Genomic DNA, 18,568 nt, shown 5'->3' with positions numbered 1-18,568 from the left:
TTAACCAAAATGGCAGGGGTAGCGGAAGTGACATTACAAGCCCTTTGACCTTCACTTTCACTCACACATGCTTTCAATGCACACACATTCACACATTCTTTCACACAAGCACACTCTCACCCACAAGTACGCACACAACATACACTTAAGATCATTTTTTTACTTACCTCAGCTGCCAGGGAAGGTTATATACACATATGCTCTATTTTTATTACATACTTATTAAAAATACTCTATTTTTATTACACTAATAGTGAATAATGTAATACTATTCACTATTAGGGATATATTCACAAGATCGGGTGATAAACAACACCAAAAAATGTTAACGCATCTTTACACATCGCAGCCCATCGCGGGAAAATTACCCCGTGTTAACGTGGAATTCACAACACGGCGGTAGCATGCGATAGTCTGCCGAAAACACGGCTAATGTCCGCGATACAACCACCCCAACGGAGATAAAAACACAAACCACAACACCAGAAAACGTGCGATGAGCCCATTCGTGATGAGGAAAGCAGGGATAAGCACCATCAGGACTGCGAAACACACGGCAGGCAGGGAATAACAACAACCAAAGCCTGAAAAAGTAAGACAGATCAAACAGAAAACAACAGCCAACCACAATGGAGGCAACCCGAGCCAGTTGACAACCCCACCAAACCCATTGGCAACAAAACATTGTACATGGCAGGCCATCTTGGACAACCTGAATGCAGCCTGAGAGCGGAGGAGGACAATGGCAGAAAACTAGACCTCCAGCAATGATACGAAAGGCACAAACAAGCAGAAACACGCCAACAACAAGAAGGCAGCAATGCACACCGGAGGTGGGAGTCCAGCGCCACACCAGGAGCTGGATGACATGGAGGAAATGGTGTCCACCACATCAGTCTGGAGATGGTGTCAGGACTCGGGGACCGGAAACTGCACCAAACAACAGACACAACAGGGAGAGGAACCAGCAGGGACTGGGGGGCAGAGGGAGACAGACACAATGGCACACATGCACAACTAAGCACAGCACAACTGCAGACAAACCATGCCCAAGAGTAACTACACCAACCAGGAGCACAAGTCACACAACCCGGTAATGTCACACCACTGAACAAGCACAGAAGTGAAGACAACACCACCTGTAAGGGAGAAGGGTGAGCCAAATCAGAGCTGAAAGGACATCTCACACACAATGCAGCACAAACACATAGGAAGCAGAGCAACCCAACATCGAACACAATGTGGTAAAAACACCAACTTGTGCACAACCAAACACAGGACACAAGTGCACCCGCCTGTGGCTGGTAAATGGCCATACGCATGTGGCAATGCACGAAACAGGGACATGATAATGCACAAGTACAAACACACAGTCCTGATGGGGTAGCAATGCACGTATGGCAGGGAGCCAGAGAGTCCATGGTACACACATTGGCATACAAATAAAGGCACAACACAGTGGGAGACAAGTGAAAGTGCGGAAACTTTATCAACAAGTGCGAGTCAGTGCGGCCAAGAGAAGTTCCACGATATGCAGACAAATGCAGCAGCATGTCTGAATGAGGAACGTAGGACAGCGCCCATGTCCACCTCGGGGGAGTCCCTCACCAACACAAGTCAGTGCCAACCCGCATTGGTTGTCCGCGCCTGAAACATGAGCCCTGGCCAATGCAGCCATTTCCACTGTCGTCTTGGGACATGTGACCATATCCACAGCACGCAACCATGTGTCTGGACAAGTGCAATGGCTCATATCCAGTTGTGGCTGCAGGTACCTTGTCACTCGTCCATGAAGGCGAGTGCAGCTGCGTAGGCCAACATCGCCAATGAGTGATCGTCATCCACCATATCTGACATGTCATCAACATAATCCATCAGCTGACCCAGACAGATGTGCTGACTCCAACCACTGGACCCAATATGCACCAAAGCCCAATCGGGTAGTGGCTCAATGTGCTCACTGCACACAACGACTCGTGCAATCTCCCAGGTCCAGTTTCCAGCCTGCATGCCAAACATCCATGCATGCCATAAGCGATCATCCTGGTGTCACTCCTGCTCGTGGGCCAACAGAGGGCGCACACACACGTTGTAATCCAGGTCAGCTATCGTTACGTTGGAGAGGCAGACATCCATGGACCACTCGAATATGCACGAGCGACAATGCAACACAGGCTGCACGCAGGTGACGTGCACAAGGCAGAAGCTCAGCCAGTAACTGATCCGCAGCACTGCCAACGGCAGTGCCCCCAGTACATGCAGGAGACGTGCACGGTACAGCTCCACGTGAATGGAGTCGAGCATGTGTCCGGGATGGTCTGCCATTGCGTCAGTGGCTCTGCTTGAAGCAGCACTGGCTTGCCCTGAGCCAGACCTGTGGATGAAATGGCACAGCTCGGTGCAATGAGCAGTGTCTGTGTGCAACGAGTGCAGGCCTTGGGTGGGGTGGGAGTACGTGTGAAGGCCATTTCACGCACGCCAACTACGACCAAGGACTACAGCGTGTGGGATGTGTACACGTTGGCCTCACGTCGGGCAGTACGTAGTGTGGGAGTCGCAAGCAAATGCTATCGTATCTGTCAGGGGTGCTGGGCACATGCAAGTTCCTGCTCGGAGCTGCAGATGTGCTACAGCCTGATAGTACAGACAAAGGACCTTTCTTCCCTACAGTAACTTCACCAGCTGCATGCATACAGGAGACGTACAGAGGCCGATCGTGGATGTGGTGGGACGACTGCGACCCTGGGAATCATGGATGATATGCCCAGCACGATGCACATGAGCGGACTCACAGTGTGTCACGTTGCCACACAGCTGCACCTCCCTGCCACGGGCACCCACACTTGTGTGCGCTGCACGGTTGCATCACGTGCACTCCTACGGGACACCATTCTAATGCCTGTCCACGCATGTCCAGCGCCATGCCAACAACACTGCGACGCTGGCCTTCGAAGGTGTGCACCCACTTGGGTGTAGGCCAATGGTCCAGACAGGGCAGACACAGGTGTTCAGCCCATGGCTGGCTGGGATCGCGCTGTGACTGAGGCCAGGCGACAGACTCATGCATCTGCAAGAGTGATGCACATTACACCTGGCATGCATGTGCCAAGACCCCGAGCGTTCCTACATGTCCCCGTACCTGGTACATACCACATTGCAACATTGTGTAATGTGGCCCTGGTGGCGACAACACCCCAAAACATAGACACACTTACTGCACTTCCTGCACTGGGCCAGGTCAGGACCACGCCCTGCTCCCATGCCGAACCAGCACACGCAGCCTGTGCATGCAGGGGGATAGGTGCGGGGCTACATGTCCAGGGTCACTGCCAGTGCTGAGGTGACATGGCAACGTCCGCAGAAGACAGCACACTGTGATGTTGCAGGGCCTGTGCCCATCATGCTTACACAATGAACACACTCACACACTTGCTCAGATGGTATGAATGGCTACGGGCCACATTTATTATCAGGCACACTTACCGAGTGACACTTGAGGTGGATGTGTGTGGGGTGTGTGCACACCAGCTGGCAAGGGCTGCCTGGTGCAGTCAGAAATCGACAGAGTGTACATCGTAAAGGACACAACCATTCAACCATGAAGGCCCCATGATTTGTGCTGCACATAGAGAGTAGCCCCGGATGCACAGCGTTCTGCACGGGGCTGCCGCCACGGGCCGCTGACTTGAGGAGCACTGGGGCAGGGTCACGGGTGCAGAGCAGGTTCACGGGATGACAAGGGGCCTTGTCGCGGAGTGTCTCGATGGACAGTGGAAGGTGTACCCCCCAGGACAGGATGCAGAGGGCAGGCCCACGCTGATACAGTCACTATGGTGGAGATGGATGGAACAGACACATGTCGGACACCACGTCCTGTCCAGCCAGAAGAAGATGCAGAAAACCACCAGGCCATGGGCTCTAACACCACCAAGGTCCAACCAGATGGTGCCCATGACTCATTGCGCACAGAGTTAGTGGCACCAGTGCTGTTAGGGGATGAGGCGTGTCCAATGGTATGGATTCCTCCAGATCTTACCCAGCACACAGTTCCACATGTGTGACCTACTGGACCAAAGTGTAGGCCTGAGACAGCGGTCAGCACGGACTATTCACTGAGTGTCACCGGCATAGGTTGGATGGCCCCACCGACCTGCGTAGTTTAGGTTCAGTGGCACCACGGGACGCGGACTTGCGATGAACAGGGTTGATGGCACCAAGTGTCGCCGGCTGGCATTGAACAGGGTTAGTGACACCACGTGTCGCAACATGCCCATATGGAACTATGCCTCAATGATCTGGGGGTTCTGGTGCTGTGGCCGCTGCCCCGGCTTTGGGGTCACTGCCATTCAGGACTCAGAACACAGTTTCACATATGGGCCCTACTGGGCCGAAGAGTACGCTGGTGTAGTATGTGAATGAGGTAGGAGTAATGTGGGCCAGCGTCGGGGGGCCAGCGATGGCCTGCGTAGGCTGCAGAGGTCACGGAACTGGTGCTTGGAGCTTGCACTGGCACGTGGTGGGCCCTCCTTGACACACGCCGGTGTCGGCAGGTAATCAGTGTGGCCTGGCTGCGCAGGGGCGGGTCTGACGGGTTCGGGGTCCAGCGGGCCGGGGTACAGCAGGCGCACAGGATCGCAGGCAACTCCCTCATGAGAACAGCGTCGGCCTCGTGGTGTGGTGAGAGGCGCCACCCTGGCAGAGACGTTGGTCTTTCAGGAAGAGGACCACGCCCAGGGCTACGTGCTTTTTATTTACACCCGTACGCTGGCCTGGCATACGCCGGGCCATCCCACTCCGCTCACGCTTAGGGGGGATGTAACAGGCAACATTTCCGCGAACTGCCCCACTGGCCGGGTTGACATGGTTGCGTCCACTGTCCACTACACTCCATACACCAGAGGTGTATGTCGCCATGGATACGGGTGTGTTCTGCATACCTAGGTCTGTCCAGCACATCTCCGCCACTCTTGGCATTGTGTACTTTCCCAATCATGGTTCTCCTGCCTCCTCCACACATGCCTGGTTGCCACCTCTCCCCACATTCCGCTAGTGTGTGGCTGAGGTGCCATGCCGTTGATGGCTCATGTTCACGGCTTGCCCAGGTTACCATTGTGAGTTGTTCTGTCGTGTCTGGTGGGTGGGCATGTTATTTTGCATGTTGGTTTTGATTTTGTGACGTGTGCATTGCCAGAGTTGTGAGTTGCATGGTTGCGGAGTTGAGGTGAGTGGGGTGTTCATTTGGAACTTGCCAAGTGGCTGTGCATTTCCCTTTGTGCCATCCTGGAAACGCTGGTTGCTGATGGACTGTCAGAGGATGGAGGAATCATGCACACTGGCTGGGTATTTGGAAGCGACATTAGTGGAGGTTCCACGGTGTTCGGTTGTTGCCTGTACATTGATGTGAGCTGTGTGCTTTCTGTTGCTATTTTTGTGTGCTGTGTCAGCAGGGGGCACAGGTAGGACATGTGTGCTGTGGATTGCCCCCAACACATGCGTGCATCCAGCTATGGTGTATGGTCCTTGCTTGGTGTCCAGCGGATCCTGCGCATTGTGTTGGACGTATAGGGACTGGGATACCAGGCTGATGATGATGCCCAGGACAGATGTGAGGGACTTGGATGTGGCTGGATGTGTGACTCCTTCGACTCTGGCGGGTGTTGGTTGGGGGGTACCAGGGGCCAACAGGTGCAGCACAGCCAGCAGCTTTGTGTGGGGTGGGATGTTGGTTGTCCGCTGTGTTAGTGCCGTCAGCCTGTTGGGCATTGTTGTTCAGGATGCATACGATGGTTGTCCTTTTGAGCCTGTAGTGGGCAATGACATTGTCAGGTGTTGGGTCTTTGTGGCTGGTGCGTTTCCTGGGGGTCCGCTGTCTTTGCCTGCGCTACCTCTGTGGTGGTCCGGGGGGGGGGTGTTCCGGGTGGGGGTTGGGGTCCTGGGGTGGTGGCGGTGGGTGTTGTGGCCCTCTTGGGTATCCGTGCTGCATGACCAGTGGCTCCATGGCATCTGTTGCCCTTCCGATGTGGCTGTGGGCTGTGCTCCCTTTTGTGGTGCAGGCTGTGGTCCGAATTTGCACCAGGTCAGAGCAGGTGTTATTTTCCTGCTGCTAACGCGCCTTATCGCCTGTTTTGTGTTCTTATCGCACTTCTGGCTGGTCATTGTGAATGTTGTGGAGTGGTGTTGTTACGGCTTTTGGCACGGGAACGCCTACTCTGCATCTCATTAGCGATAGTTGCGGGGGTCTTCTGTGGCGATGTTTTTTGCGGCTGCTATTGCGGGTAAACTGGTGCTGTGGGCTGTTAACACCAGCTCGTGAATGGGGCGATAAATTTATCTCAACTTTTTCTGTGATAAAGTGCCGTTAACTCGGCGATAGCTCCTTGAGAATATGCACCTTAGTGTACTAACAAGCTGGCAGAACACAAGATTTGGGTGCTCTAGCCGACCTCCATAAATATGAGTGGCCGCTGTGTTCTAGGCACTGACTTTGTCACCTATGTGGCCACGGGTCGCAAAGGAAGCACCAGGAGTTACATTGGGCAAGCCAGGGGTCGCACCTGCGACACCTGGCACCCCCTAAATGACGGCCATGGTAAAAGGGAACTGCAGCCCCATATGTGGAACTTTTAATGCTCAATAATATATAGGGACCCTCTGACTTTACATACACAACCCTGGCTTTGGGAATTGCAAGTATGTTATTCCTCACCGCCCCCTCTGATTTTAATTTATTACATTGCCCTTCCATGGGTATCAGGCCATGAAGTTGGGACAGTAGCTGATACTTCACACAGAAATCCCAATCTCCTGGGATTCAGTAATTTCTTGGTCACGCCTTTGTGAGTTTTAGAAGCTGTATTGAGGAATATCCTCAGGAAAAAAATCACCAATTTGTGTAGGGTTTTCTCCTCTCACACTGTTCTCAGAATGTATGCAGTCTGCTTTTGTGAGGCAAAATGTGTTCTGAAAAAACAAAATGGTGCAGGTTTTCCCATGTACATCGTCCAGCCGAATTGAAGTCTTTACTGGTAAACTGCTGCAGGCTGTGGTAAGAAAGAGAACAATATTTGGAAGACGTGTAATTCAGTTTGTCCCTTTTTAGTTAGAAGCAGTCTGGTTGTTCACTTAGCCTACTGTCTTTCTGAGGTTAGTAAAATGAGGTATTATAAGACATAGGTAAGGCGGGTATATACCTAGGTCCCCCACCGTCCAGGGGCTCCATTAAAAGTGACCAGGACAGTCAGAAGGATTCTTTTTTAATTTGACAGTTAGGCCTGCACGCTTCACAGAAGCCTAGTGTCTGTATCCAGCCTGCCTCACCATCGTGCTCTCAGAGAGCAGGTGGCAATCAAATTATGGAACCAATCTGTTTATTAAGAGTTTCTCAGTTTGAAACAAAGCTACATGCCTACAACCCTGGGGCCGGAAGCATATCAATAGTGAGTAGTATACACAGATTGTGCGCCAACAACCCAGGGGGCAGACAGCCATCATGAGTCTCATAGAGCATTTAATACAAAAAAGAGAAAGGAAAAAATATAAACAATTAACAAAAGGAATACTCCCCCCTCTCCCACCGCCTAGTGGCACCCACCCAAGAAGTGGGGCAAAACATTTATTCCCCACAGTCAGCGAGAGGTGCTCAACTATGCGCCATCAGTGGATCTTTCGGAAGTTCGCTCGCCGATAGGAAAGAGTCGCAGGATACGTAGATATTGGGGACAGGTAACTTCCCTCAGTTCAGTTGAGAGGATCTGAATGAATGGGGACCAAAGGTCACTGTAGTTCTCCTCTTTGTGATCCGCCACCATTGACATGGGCTCCATTGCCAGGGTTATCCAGAGCTTATGTAACCATGTAACATAGTCCGTAATGGTCGGTGTGCCCCTATAGGCTAAGATTACTTGTCGTGCGGCTAACAATGCAAGAGCCATTTGTCGGCCTCTTAAGGAGCGGCGGGGAAATTTCTTTATGTTCTAGAGTCCCAGGAGCATGTAAACTGGAGAGCGCGGGATGACAGTGTTACTTGAATGCCTTATCTATATCGTCTAGGACCGCTTCCCAGAAGCGCTCTACTTTGGGGCAGTGCCATAGCAAATGGACTAGAGAGCCTGTCTGGCCGCATCCCCTCCAGCATTTCTCTGAGCGGTTTTTGTCCCAGCAGTGTATGCGCGCAGGGGTATAGTACCAGTAAGATAACACTTTATATGTAGATTCAGCCCCTGCTATGTTGTGCACTGTGTGGCCCGCTCTGAAGTACATATCCTCCCACTCCTTCTCTGTGAACATCCGTCTCAGCTCTTCCTCCCACCTCGTCTGTCTCTTAGTGCGGCCCCCTCCTGTGTTTTGGGATAGCATCACATATAGTTCGGATATAAGATGTTTGTCATCCTGCTTGCGCACCAGCCATTTCTCATAGACTGTTAAATTTCAGGAGGCTGCCGCTTGATATGTGTGACTCGTGACCCAGTGCTGCAGCTGAAGGTAGTGGAACTTATCTGAATTAGGGGTGGGCGGAATTTGCGAAAGTGACTTTTGCAAATTATCGTGAAAATGTTAAAAATCTCCGCAAACACGCGAAAATATCGCGAAGATGCGGAAGTTTTTTCCCGCCCGTTCGCGGTATTTTCTGCGTGGTCGCGGCTCGCCAACTTACCCATGCGGTTGCTCACGGGCGCGGCCATCTTGGTTTCACTCTCCTCGCGGTGCATGATCGCGAGAAGAAAGACGTGATCGCGCGACCAATGACATTACTCCGGGCGCAAACTGTCGCGAGACAGCGCAAATGGCTACCAACAATCCAACATCTCGTGGAGAACTCGACCAGATCGGGAAAACTTGTCGGCGAACGCGCGGATTCAGGTAAGGCGATCGCGCGCGAGAATGTATTATTTTACAGCGCGAGCAAGAAACAAATTATCGCTAAGCTGCGGAATGCGGAAATTTTGACATTTTGGCGCTCTCCGCGGAACGTGAAAATGACAAATTGTCGCAATTTCCGCAAGCGGAACGGAAATTTAGCCCAGGCCTAATCTGAATGGGGAAGTTCGTAATCTTGCTTCAGTTGGTCAAAGGGGATCAAACCGTCTGGATTGAATAGGAACCCTATGCGTTTACAGCCCTGCTCTCGCCATCTATCAAATACTACCAGTTGCACCCTGGAGGAAAGTCAGGGTTCCCTGTGATTGGGGTCATCGGGGAGGGAAAAGACGTCAGGCCATTGGAGCCTGCCACCCTATTCCATGTTTTCATCGTGTGCGATGTTACTGTCAAGGAATACAGTCCCCACACCCTATATTTGCGTGGGAGCCAGACCTCCCTACAAATGTTGACCCCACAACCATCTAGTCCATAAAGGACCAATACTTTTCTGGCAAAGGACGGTTCCATTCCAATATATAACAGAAGTGTGCTGCCTGCAAGCATCTGTGTACCAAGGGGAGACCCACCCCTTCCTCCCGCTTGGGATGAGCCACCTGAGTGAGGGCTATTTGTGCCTTTCTCCCTCCCCAAACAAATTTGTTGATGGCCAGCTGCAAAGGACAGATTATTTTTGTAGGGGGAGCCAAAGGAAGGGTTTGGAAAATATATAGGATGCACGATAAGATCGTTATTTTGACTGCCGCCACCAGTCCGAACCAGGCCAGTCCCAATCTGCCCCAGCTGCTCAGAGCCTGCGTCGTCTGTGCCATGAGGGCCGAAGAATTCAAAGTCAAAGTCTTAGATATGGTGGGGGCTAAAGATATGCCCAGGTATGTTATGGATTGTTCTGCTCAAGGCACTGGTAACGTTCTTTCTAGTTGGCTTTTCTGTTCAGGGTTCACCGACAGGTTTAAGATCTGAGATTTACTTAAATTCACTTTGAATCCCGAGACTTCCCCGAAACGGTCTAGCTCTGCTAACAGGGCTGGGAGTGATTCCCACAGGTTCGTCAGTGAGAGAATCACGTTGTCTGCGTATAGGCTGATGGTGTGGGTGTCAGCTCCAAACTTAATACTATTAATCTGGGGGTTGTTGCGGATTTTTTGTGCAAATGGCTCCATATATATCGCAAAGAGGAGTGGTGTCAAGGGGCACCCTTGTCGGGTGCCACACACTATGGGGAACCAATGCGAGGACTCATCATTGACCCGAACAAAGGCTCTCGGAGCACGATATATACAGCTTACCCATTTAATGAAACCCTCCCCAAATCCAAAGTGTCGCAGTGTGTCAAAGATGTAAGACCATTTCACTCGATCAAACGCCTTTTCGGGGTCGATGGAGAGAAACACCGCCTCCTTGCGTGATATATGTATAACGTCCATACGATGTAGGAATCTCTTTGTGTTGTCGCCCCCTTGCCTGGTGGGAAAAAGTCTGATTGGTCAGGGTCTATCTGACCCGCCATCAGCGGATTCAATCGAGCCGCTAGGATTCCGGCAAAAACGTTGGCGTCTATATTCAGTAAAGAGATGGGACTGTACGAGCCACAGTCAGTCAGGTCATTCATTGGTTTGAGTATAACTGATATCGAGGCTTTCAGCATCGAGTTAGTTAGCGAGCCCGTCTCCAAGAAGAAATTAAATACCCGCATCAGTAATGGCGCCAATTCCAGGCAAAACAGCTTGTAAAATTGTGCCGTGAACCCGTCAGGACTCAGGTCTTTGTGTACTTGGAGGTGTGCAATGGCCATGAGCACCTCCTCAATACGAATTGGTTGGTCCAGCTGCTCTGCTGTATTTGCCCGCAGTCTGGTGACAGGTATGTGCTTCAGGTACGAACGGGGGGAAGCCAGATTGGCGTCTTCTTCCGAGTATAGGGTCAGATAAAAATCGTGAAACACATCTGCTCTTTCATGGTCAGTATGCACTAAGGGCCAGATGTTGGTAAAATCAAATTTGCGATTCCTTAATAGCGAATTTTACCGATTAGCTATTAAGGACTCACAAAATTGAATGTAGGTAGGAATCGCTAAAATATTAGTGATTCCTTAATATTCCTTAATAACGAATCGCAAATTGAGATTAGCTAATAAGGAATACCTACCCATTTATTCCTATGGGCTAGGAGGCCCAAAGTAATGAATGGGAAGATATTCAGTATTTGCGATACGCTATTAAAGAATTGCAAATAGCGGGCGATATTTCAAGGGTGCCAGGGTGTCAAAAGGACACCCTGTTGCACCCCTGAAATGTGCATGGGTGCATATGTGGCGCACATAAATGCCCTAAGGGCATGAATGTGTGCCACATGGCACTTTAAAAACAGCAAAAAAGTGCTTCTTTAAAGGAAATCGCTAATTGCCAGCGACTTGAAGTTGGTGGTAATTGGCGATTCCTTAAGGCTAAAGTGCACTTTCTTTTTTGCTACTTACATTGCATTTAAGGAATCGCAATTTCCGATTCCTTAAATGAAAGAGCAAAATAAGGAATCGCAATTTTGCGATTCCTTATTTTGCTAGTAGGTTTAAACTCACCTACATTGCTCGCAGCCAAATACCGATCGCAAACACTGAAATTCTGCTAATTTCAGCGTTAGCGCTCGCTATTTGGCCACCTACATCTGGCCCTAAGTCTCCGGAAGCGTTTTTTATGGCCTGAATCGATATCGCCTGCGTCTTTGCCCTAAGTCTTTGTGTCAGCACTTGCCCGCATTTGTCGCAGCTTAAGAAGAATTTGTGATGAAGCCTTAGGAGCGCGTCCTCAGCTCTAAGTCCAATCAACGCAGTAATAGTCTTTTCTTCTCCAATTACCTCCATATTTTAGGCGCTCCCGTATGCTTATGTATCGTTTCCAGCTCCCTTACTTTCTGCTCTATTGTCTGCCTTTTCTCCCGGCGCAATTTGTTTTTACCCGCCGAGATCGCTATGCATTCTCCCCTAGCTACTGACTTTAGGACTTCCCATATAGTAGCCAAGGACGTCGCCCCTGCGTCATTAATCTTCAGGTAGTCTGATATTTGGCCGCGTATCTTCTCTTCTTTGCTTTTGGATTGTAAGACGCTGTACCTCAGACGCCAGTGTGTGGGGTGTGGGGAGTGCGTGAACTGTTGTAATGAGACTGTGATCATGGCATGGTCGGAGAGAGAGCAAGGTTCTATAGTAGGGTTAGAGAGATTTGAAGTTAGTGATGCTGAAGCTAGAAAGTGATCTATCCATGCGTACTTCTTATGTGCTGCCGAATAGTATATGTAGTCTCGTGTTTCAGGGCGGTCACTGCTCCAGATATCCGTAAAACCATGGTCTAAGAGCCATCACTTGCCTTCCACCAAGCAGGTCCCTGACTGACCCAGGCATTGCCTTGAGCGGTCTAGGCTTGCGTCCATGACTAAATTGAGGTCTCCACCCACCAAAATAGCTGCGTCAGCGAACGCCATGGTCTCGTCAAGGGCATTGCGTATGAATTGCTCCTGGTGTGTGTTTTGGTTATATATGTTAGCCAGCATTATTTGCGAAGTCTGCCAACGAATTCTAACTGCTAGTAGCCGCTCCTTGATTTCTGCACTGTAGAGATTAGTTTACCGCTGAATTTTGTGCTAAAATGGATTGCTATCCCATCAGTTCTCTGTGACGTGTTGGAGAACTACATCTGCAAGGGAAAGCGCCGGTATCTCATGCGGTGGACATCGTGCTGCAATAGATGGGTTTCTTGTAAAAAACCAATGTCCCCCTGAGAAGTCTCCAGGAGGGACAGGATCACTGAGCGCTTCACCTGGTGATTAAGGCCTCGCACATTGAGGCTTACAATCTTTAAGTTTCTACCCACCATGGGTATACGCCAGAGGGGGAATGCTCTGTCTTGCCTAGACAATATGTCGCGCCAGCCCTAGCAGCTTTGTGGGTGCCCTTGCTCTGCCCGGTAAAGTCTACCGTTCAACGGTTGAGTGGGGGAGAGGAGGAGAGAAAGCAAAACCATTTAAATAATAACAGTTCAATAACAAGTCCCAATAGATTCCTTTCCCAAAAATAATAAACTAACATTCTTATCTCAGTTCTTCAAAGTAAGAGGGGACTCGAGGGATGCGCCGGCTGTCTTTTGCCCCTCTCACGGTGGTAGGCAGCCTCGTGTCACCTGGTCAACTCTTGGGGGTGGTCATTCAGACTGATGCGAGCCCCCCGGCGCCATCTGCTTATGCGGAGTCCGGTGCCCAAGACTCTCCCCTCAGGGGGAGACTGGACGCTCCGGTGAGTTGGTCAGTACGCTGATTACTGCTTTTCTTTCATTAGCTATTGTTTCAAGGTCGGGTCTGTGGTTATATGAGGGACCACTGACCCGCTGCCAGCGAAAGTCTTTAAGTTTCGTATTCTTCGCATGTCTCATTTTCCCATCCTTTGGTGTCTCTGCTGGAAATCCCAAGACCACTCTGGCTTCCTTGAGGGATTTATACGCCAAAGCCTGCTTTCGTAGCTGAAAATGATGCGAAAGGGGTGGCCCCATGAGTATTGGATTCCTTTCTCCCTGAGATGTGTTGTGATGTCCCGAAACTCCTTTCTTTTGATGAGTGGGGTTAGGGACAGGTCCTGGAAGAAAGTCAACATGTACCCCTAAACTGCAGAGGATGGGCCTTCCTAGCTTGATGGATAATATTCTCTTTAATCTGGAAAACGTGTACACATACCAGGATGTCTGGCGGGGAGCTTTGTTGCCTTTGGGGAGGCCCACGCTATGTGCTCTATCAATCTGGATGATTTCGGGGCACCTGTCGCCTAACACCTGTTTGAAGAGGGAGAGAACGTATTCGCGGATATCTTCACCTTCTGCGCGAGATGGCGCTCCTCTGATACGCACATTGTTTCTGCGGGAGGCATTTAGTAAGTACTCCGCGGCTGCTTGTAATTTAATGTGTTGCTCACGTAGTCACAGGATTTCCTGCTACATCATCTCCAGTTCCTCATCTCTGCTTGTCTCTCGTTCCTCCAGAGAGGCAACTCGGTCTCCGATGTCATTCAGGTCCTTTCTTGCGTCCTCCAGGTCCGCTGAGAGTTGAGATTGCATTGAGAGCAGGTCTTCTTTGCACAGAGAGGTAAATAGCGTGGTCATAAAGGCTTTGGTTGCTAGGGTATCTGGAGCTTCCGCCCCTTCTTTTTGCTCGTCGTCCCCTGTAGGTGCGCTTGCAGTGGTGCCCGCCAATGCTTGCTTCAACAGCATGTCTTTTACAGACCTGTCTTTTTTAGGCGTGACGGCTGCCATTGGCACCAGTTTTCGCTACCACTGTGCAGTGGAAAGTGTGACGAGGCCCCACCCAGATGCAAGGGTGTCTTATATTTCTTATGATGTGGCACGCACTGCTCTTGGCAATGCCCTCTAGGCCGTGCACAATGGGGCGCAGCTTGTCGCTTTTTGAGGTTGCTTTAGGGAGGTGCATCCGTCAGCAGATACGTGACATCGCAAGGTTGGGGAACGACCACCAAAAGCGCATTCATAGTCCGCCCGCCGCTTTTTCACTCCTTATTTCAGGCCGGGACTTCTCACTCTCACCCTGCTGCAGCCAGCTCCGTGTAATTCCACAGCAGCCTGGCAAATTCCGTTGCAAGCCCCTGCCTGCCCTTTGTTGCAGACCAGTGCGGGCTCTGTATGCTCAGCTGGGGATCAGCTACTGGGGTGTCTACCCCTCTATCTTCATGGGTCTTCGTGACCCGCGTGGGTCTCGCTCCTACGCTCCAGATTTGTTTAGAGCGTATGCTTCCCGGTGTCGGAGGGCCCCAATGTGAGGGCCCACAGTCCCAGGCCCTCCCTGATCCCCTGGGCAGAGCTCCCAGGACCCAGCATCCTGGTGTAGCATTAGACCAATTCCCCTTGTGGGCCTAGCTGTTGCCTCCCGGGGTCCCCTCCGCGGTGGCGTTTCTTCAGAGTGCCCCGCTCCAGACACACTGTCCCTCTGCGCTGCTGGAGCTGCTTTGCTCCCCCGCCTCAGCGGTGCTCACACATACGCCCGTTGGGCGCGGGTTATGCTTTGGTGCTCCTCCAAGTGAGCACTTGCCGGAAAACGGCCTCTCTCTGCCTCCTGTCCCCGGCCGCCAAACACTGGTTCCTCCTCAGAGGAGGAAAGGCGGGGGGCTCCTCTCCCCTGCTGCCGCTCTGATGCTCACTGCCTGCCCCACCCGCAGGGCTCTTACTGGGAGCAGCCGCGTGGGTCAGCTACGGCAGGCGCAGGCCTCCGATGCCTCTTCTCCGGATATCGCGCTCCCCGCCCTCCTGGCAGGGTTCACCCACTGCTCCATTTGATGTCCACTGGGCCGCACTCATGAGGATGTGTACTAGCTCGCAGGATCGTCAGGGCCAGCGGTAGTAGCTGCTATTGGCCGAGGGCCTCAGGCGTCAGATCCGTGTCACGGGCCCGGCCGCAATCCTCCTGCATCTACTGCGCTCCTCTCTTGCGGGAACTTATCGCCTCCGCTCCGTGGCAGGGAGAGATTACCGAGGTTAGGAGGAACCTCTCCGGCCAGCAAGGACTGGCTCCAGGCCGCTAATACACTGTTAAATGGCGATGGCACTGGAGAAATCAACTAAGGATCACCCTCGGACCCCTGCCCGCACCATATCTTCAACAGAGCCAGCAACTCCATCGTCCCCAAACATCAACTGCTCCATAAACTCCGCCACATTCCTGGAAGACTGGAATCACGCAGAGATCAACCCCTTGCTGAAGAAACTCTCTGCCGACGCAAAGGACCTCAAGAACTTCAGACCCATCTTTCTGCTTTTCTTTCCAGCCAAGGTAATCGAGAAGGCAATCAACGCCTAACTTTCAGAGTTTATCGATGCAAACCACATTGGACCGCTCTCAATCCAGCTTCTGAACCAATCAGAGTACAGAGACTGTGGCGAAACTACCGCCCTCATTCTCCTGGACCTTTCGGCTGCCTTCGACACTGTCTACCACCGCATCCTAAGCACAAGACTCCACAACGCCGGCATCCGCGAAAATGCCCTGGAATGGATCTGACCCTTCTACAACGGCCAGAACAGAGAGAGTCAGGCTACCACCGTTCCACTCAGAACCTACAGAAATCAGCTGCGGAGTGCCTCAGAGGTCATCCCTGAGCCCCAAACTTTTCAACATCTACATGGCCCACTCGCAGCCATCGTCAGGAAGCACGGACTCAACAAAGTCTACTATGCCGATGACACCCAGCTGATCCTCTCCCTCACCAACGAACCCAGTCGCTAAGAGCAATTTCCATGACAGTATGAAGACTGTTGCCGCCTGGATTAAGGACAGCTGCCTCAAGCTAAACTCAGAGAAGACCAAGGTCCCCATATGCAGCTCCACCCCCTCTGCTTGGGACGACTCCTGGTGACCTGCAGATCTTGAACCTCCCCCCACCCCTACAGATCACGCACATAATCTCGGCATCATATTGGATTCCTCGCTCACCATGAACTGCCAGATCAACACCGTCTCATCACCCAGTTTCCACACACTACGCCTACTCCAAAAGATCTTTGAGTCCAGAAGGACGGTCACCCGCGCACTCATCAGCAGCAGACTCATCTACAGCAAGCACTCTACGCCGGCATCACCCAGAAACTCCTCAAGAAACTTGACAAGCATCCAGAATGCCTCCACCAGACACATCCTCAAAATCCCGCGCCACAGCCACTTCACCAGGCACCTGAGAGACCTCCACTGGCTCCCACTCAACAAAAGAGTCAGCTTCAAGCTCCTCACACACACCTACAAAGCCCTACACGACACAGGACCTGTCTACCTCAACCACCTCCTCTCATTCCATGCACCCACCAGAGACCTCCGCTCCACCCAACTTGCCCTGGCCGCCATCCAGCTCAGCACCTTGAGACTCTTACAGGCGAGTAGTCGCGCTTTACAAGTCACTTGATTGATTGACATACTGCCCCTCACTCCATTTCTCTACATTTCTCTTTCCCTCATTACCCTGTTTAAAAGTCTTTTCATACCGCTTCTATTCTCCCCCTCTATATTCTTTTCTCACACTACCTCACCTCTCTTTCTGACTGTCTCTATGTTTCTGTAATGCACATCTCTTTCTAACTTAGCTGTCTCTCTACATGACTACTCAAGGCCATATTCACAAGGAGCTATCGATGAATTAACGGCACTTTATCAAAGCCAAAGTCATGATAAATGTACCTCCCCATTCACAAGCTGATGCTAACAGCCCACAGCACCAGTTTACCCGTGATAGCAGCCGCATAAAACATCTCCACAGAGGATCCCCGCAACTATCGCTAATGAGATGCAGAGTAGGCGTTCCCGTGCCAAAAGCCGCGACAACACCACACTTCAACATTCTCAACCACCAGACACATCGGCGATAAAAACACAAAACCGGAGATAAGGCGCGTTAGCACCAGGAAATCTACACCTGCTCTGACCTGGTGTTAAGCCAGACGGCAGCCAGCACCACAAAAGGGAGACCAGCCCAGGGCCACATTGGAAGTGCAACAGATGCCATGGAGCCACACATCATGCGGCCCAGACACCCAAGAGGGCCACAACACCCACCGACACCACCCCCCGGACCACCCCTCCCTGGCATCCCCCCCCAACAAAGACATGCCACATCAGCTACACAAAAACGTACAAATTATTCTGCATGATTTCGCACAATCACAACAGTTGAAATGCATGTGTCGACACAGAAATGAGCATCACACATTCACCTCCGAAGCAACAAAAGAAACTTTATTAAAATGAACACTGAAATCAAATGAAGACACATGGCGGCTCCCCGCGGAACAGTCCGTAAGTCACAGCCTGCAAGACAAAAAACATGATGAGAAGGTGTGTCCTGCACAAATAGAGAGAGAGAACGAAGGAGAGAGAGAGAGAGAGAAAGAAGAGGGGAAAATAGAGAGAGAAGAAGAGAGGGGAAGAGAGAGAGAAGAAGAGAGGGAGAGAGAGAGAGAGAGAGAGAAGAAGGGGGAGAGAGAGAGAGAGAGAGAAGAAGAGAAGGGGGGACAGAGAGAGAAGAAGAGAGGGAGAGAGAGAAAGAGAAGAAGAGTGGGAGAGAGAGAGAGAGAGAGAGAGAGAGAGAGAAGAAGAGAGGGAGAGAGAGAGAGAGAGAGAGAGAGAGACGCCCCTGCACACCCAGGCCACACGGCTCATCTGCTGCCACCGGTGTGTTTCCAACCACTTACCGGCATGTAGTGCAGTCCATTAGGTCACACATCTGAGTCAGAGCCGTCATCTGAAACAGAGTCCAGATACATGACTGGCACAGTACACACACTCGCACAAGACAACAGCACCTGCCCACCTATGCACACCCAGGCAGAGGCATCACAAAGGCCCCCTCCGCCCACGGAGCATGCCCGCCCATGCACACCCAGGCCTCACTTCTCAGCTTCCGCCACTGGCGTGTAGACTGGATGTCCCACCACGTGCCGCTGCAAGCCACAAGCCCGGGGCCTGCGGACATGGCAACCTCCACACCATGCAGCCACATCCGCAGGCCACCAGGTCTCACGTGTGTTGCTGGGTCTTGAATACTCCATGGCTGAGGATATACCAGTACACCCGGCAACATCGCAGGCTGAACACCCGCTCAGTTGTGCTTTGTTCAGCATTAAGTACATCCATTATGTGTCTTTTGCACAACCGATCA

The 18,568-nt window shown here is 51.6% G+C and overlaps 1 protein-coding gene across 4 annotated transcripts in view; it reads left to right on the top strand.

Moving 5' to 3' along the window:
- The window catches only part of P2RX1 (purinergic receptor P2X 1), a 997,156-nt gene that overhangs the window by 835,412 nt on the left and 143,176 nt on the right, over positions 1-18,568 (top strand). The window lies entirely within an intron of this gene.

This window comes from Triturus cristatus, chromosome 3_2 (genome assembly GCF_964204655.1).
Source record: "Triturus cristatus chromosome 3_2, aTriCri1.1, whole genome shotgun sequence".
NCBI classification, from domain to species: Eukaryota; Metazoa; Chordata; class Amphibia; order Caudata; family Salamandridae; genus Triturus; species Triturus cristatus.
The sequence above is the reverse complement of the archived record's forward strand: the minus strand, read 5'-3'. Positions and strand labels throughout refer to the sequence as shown.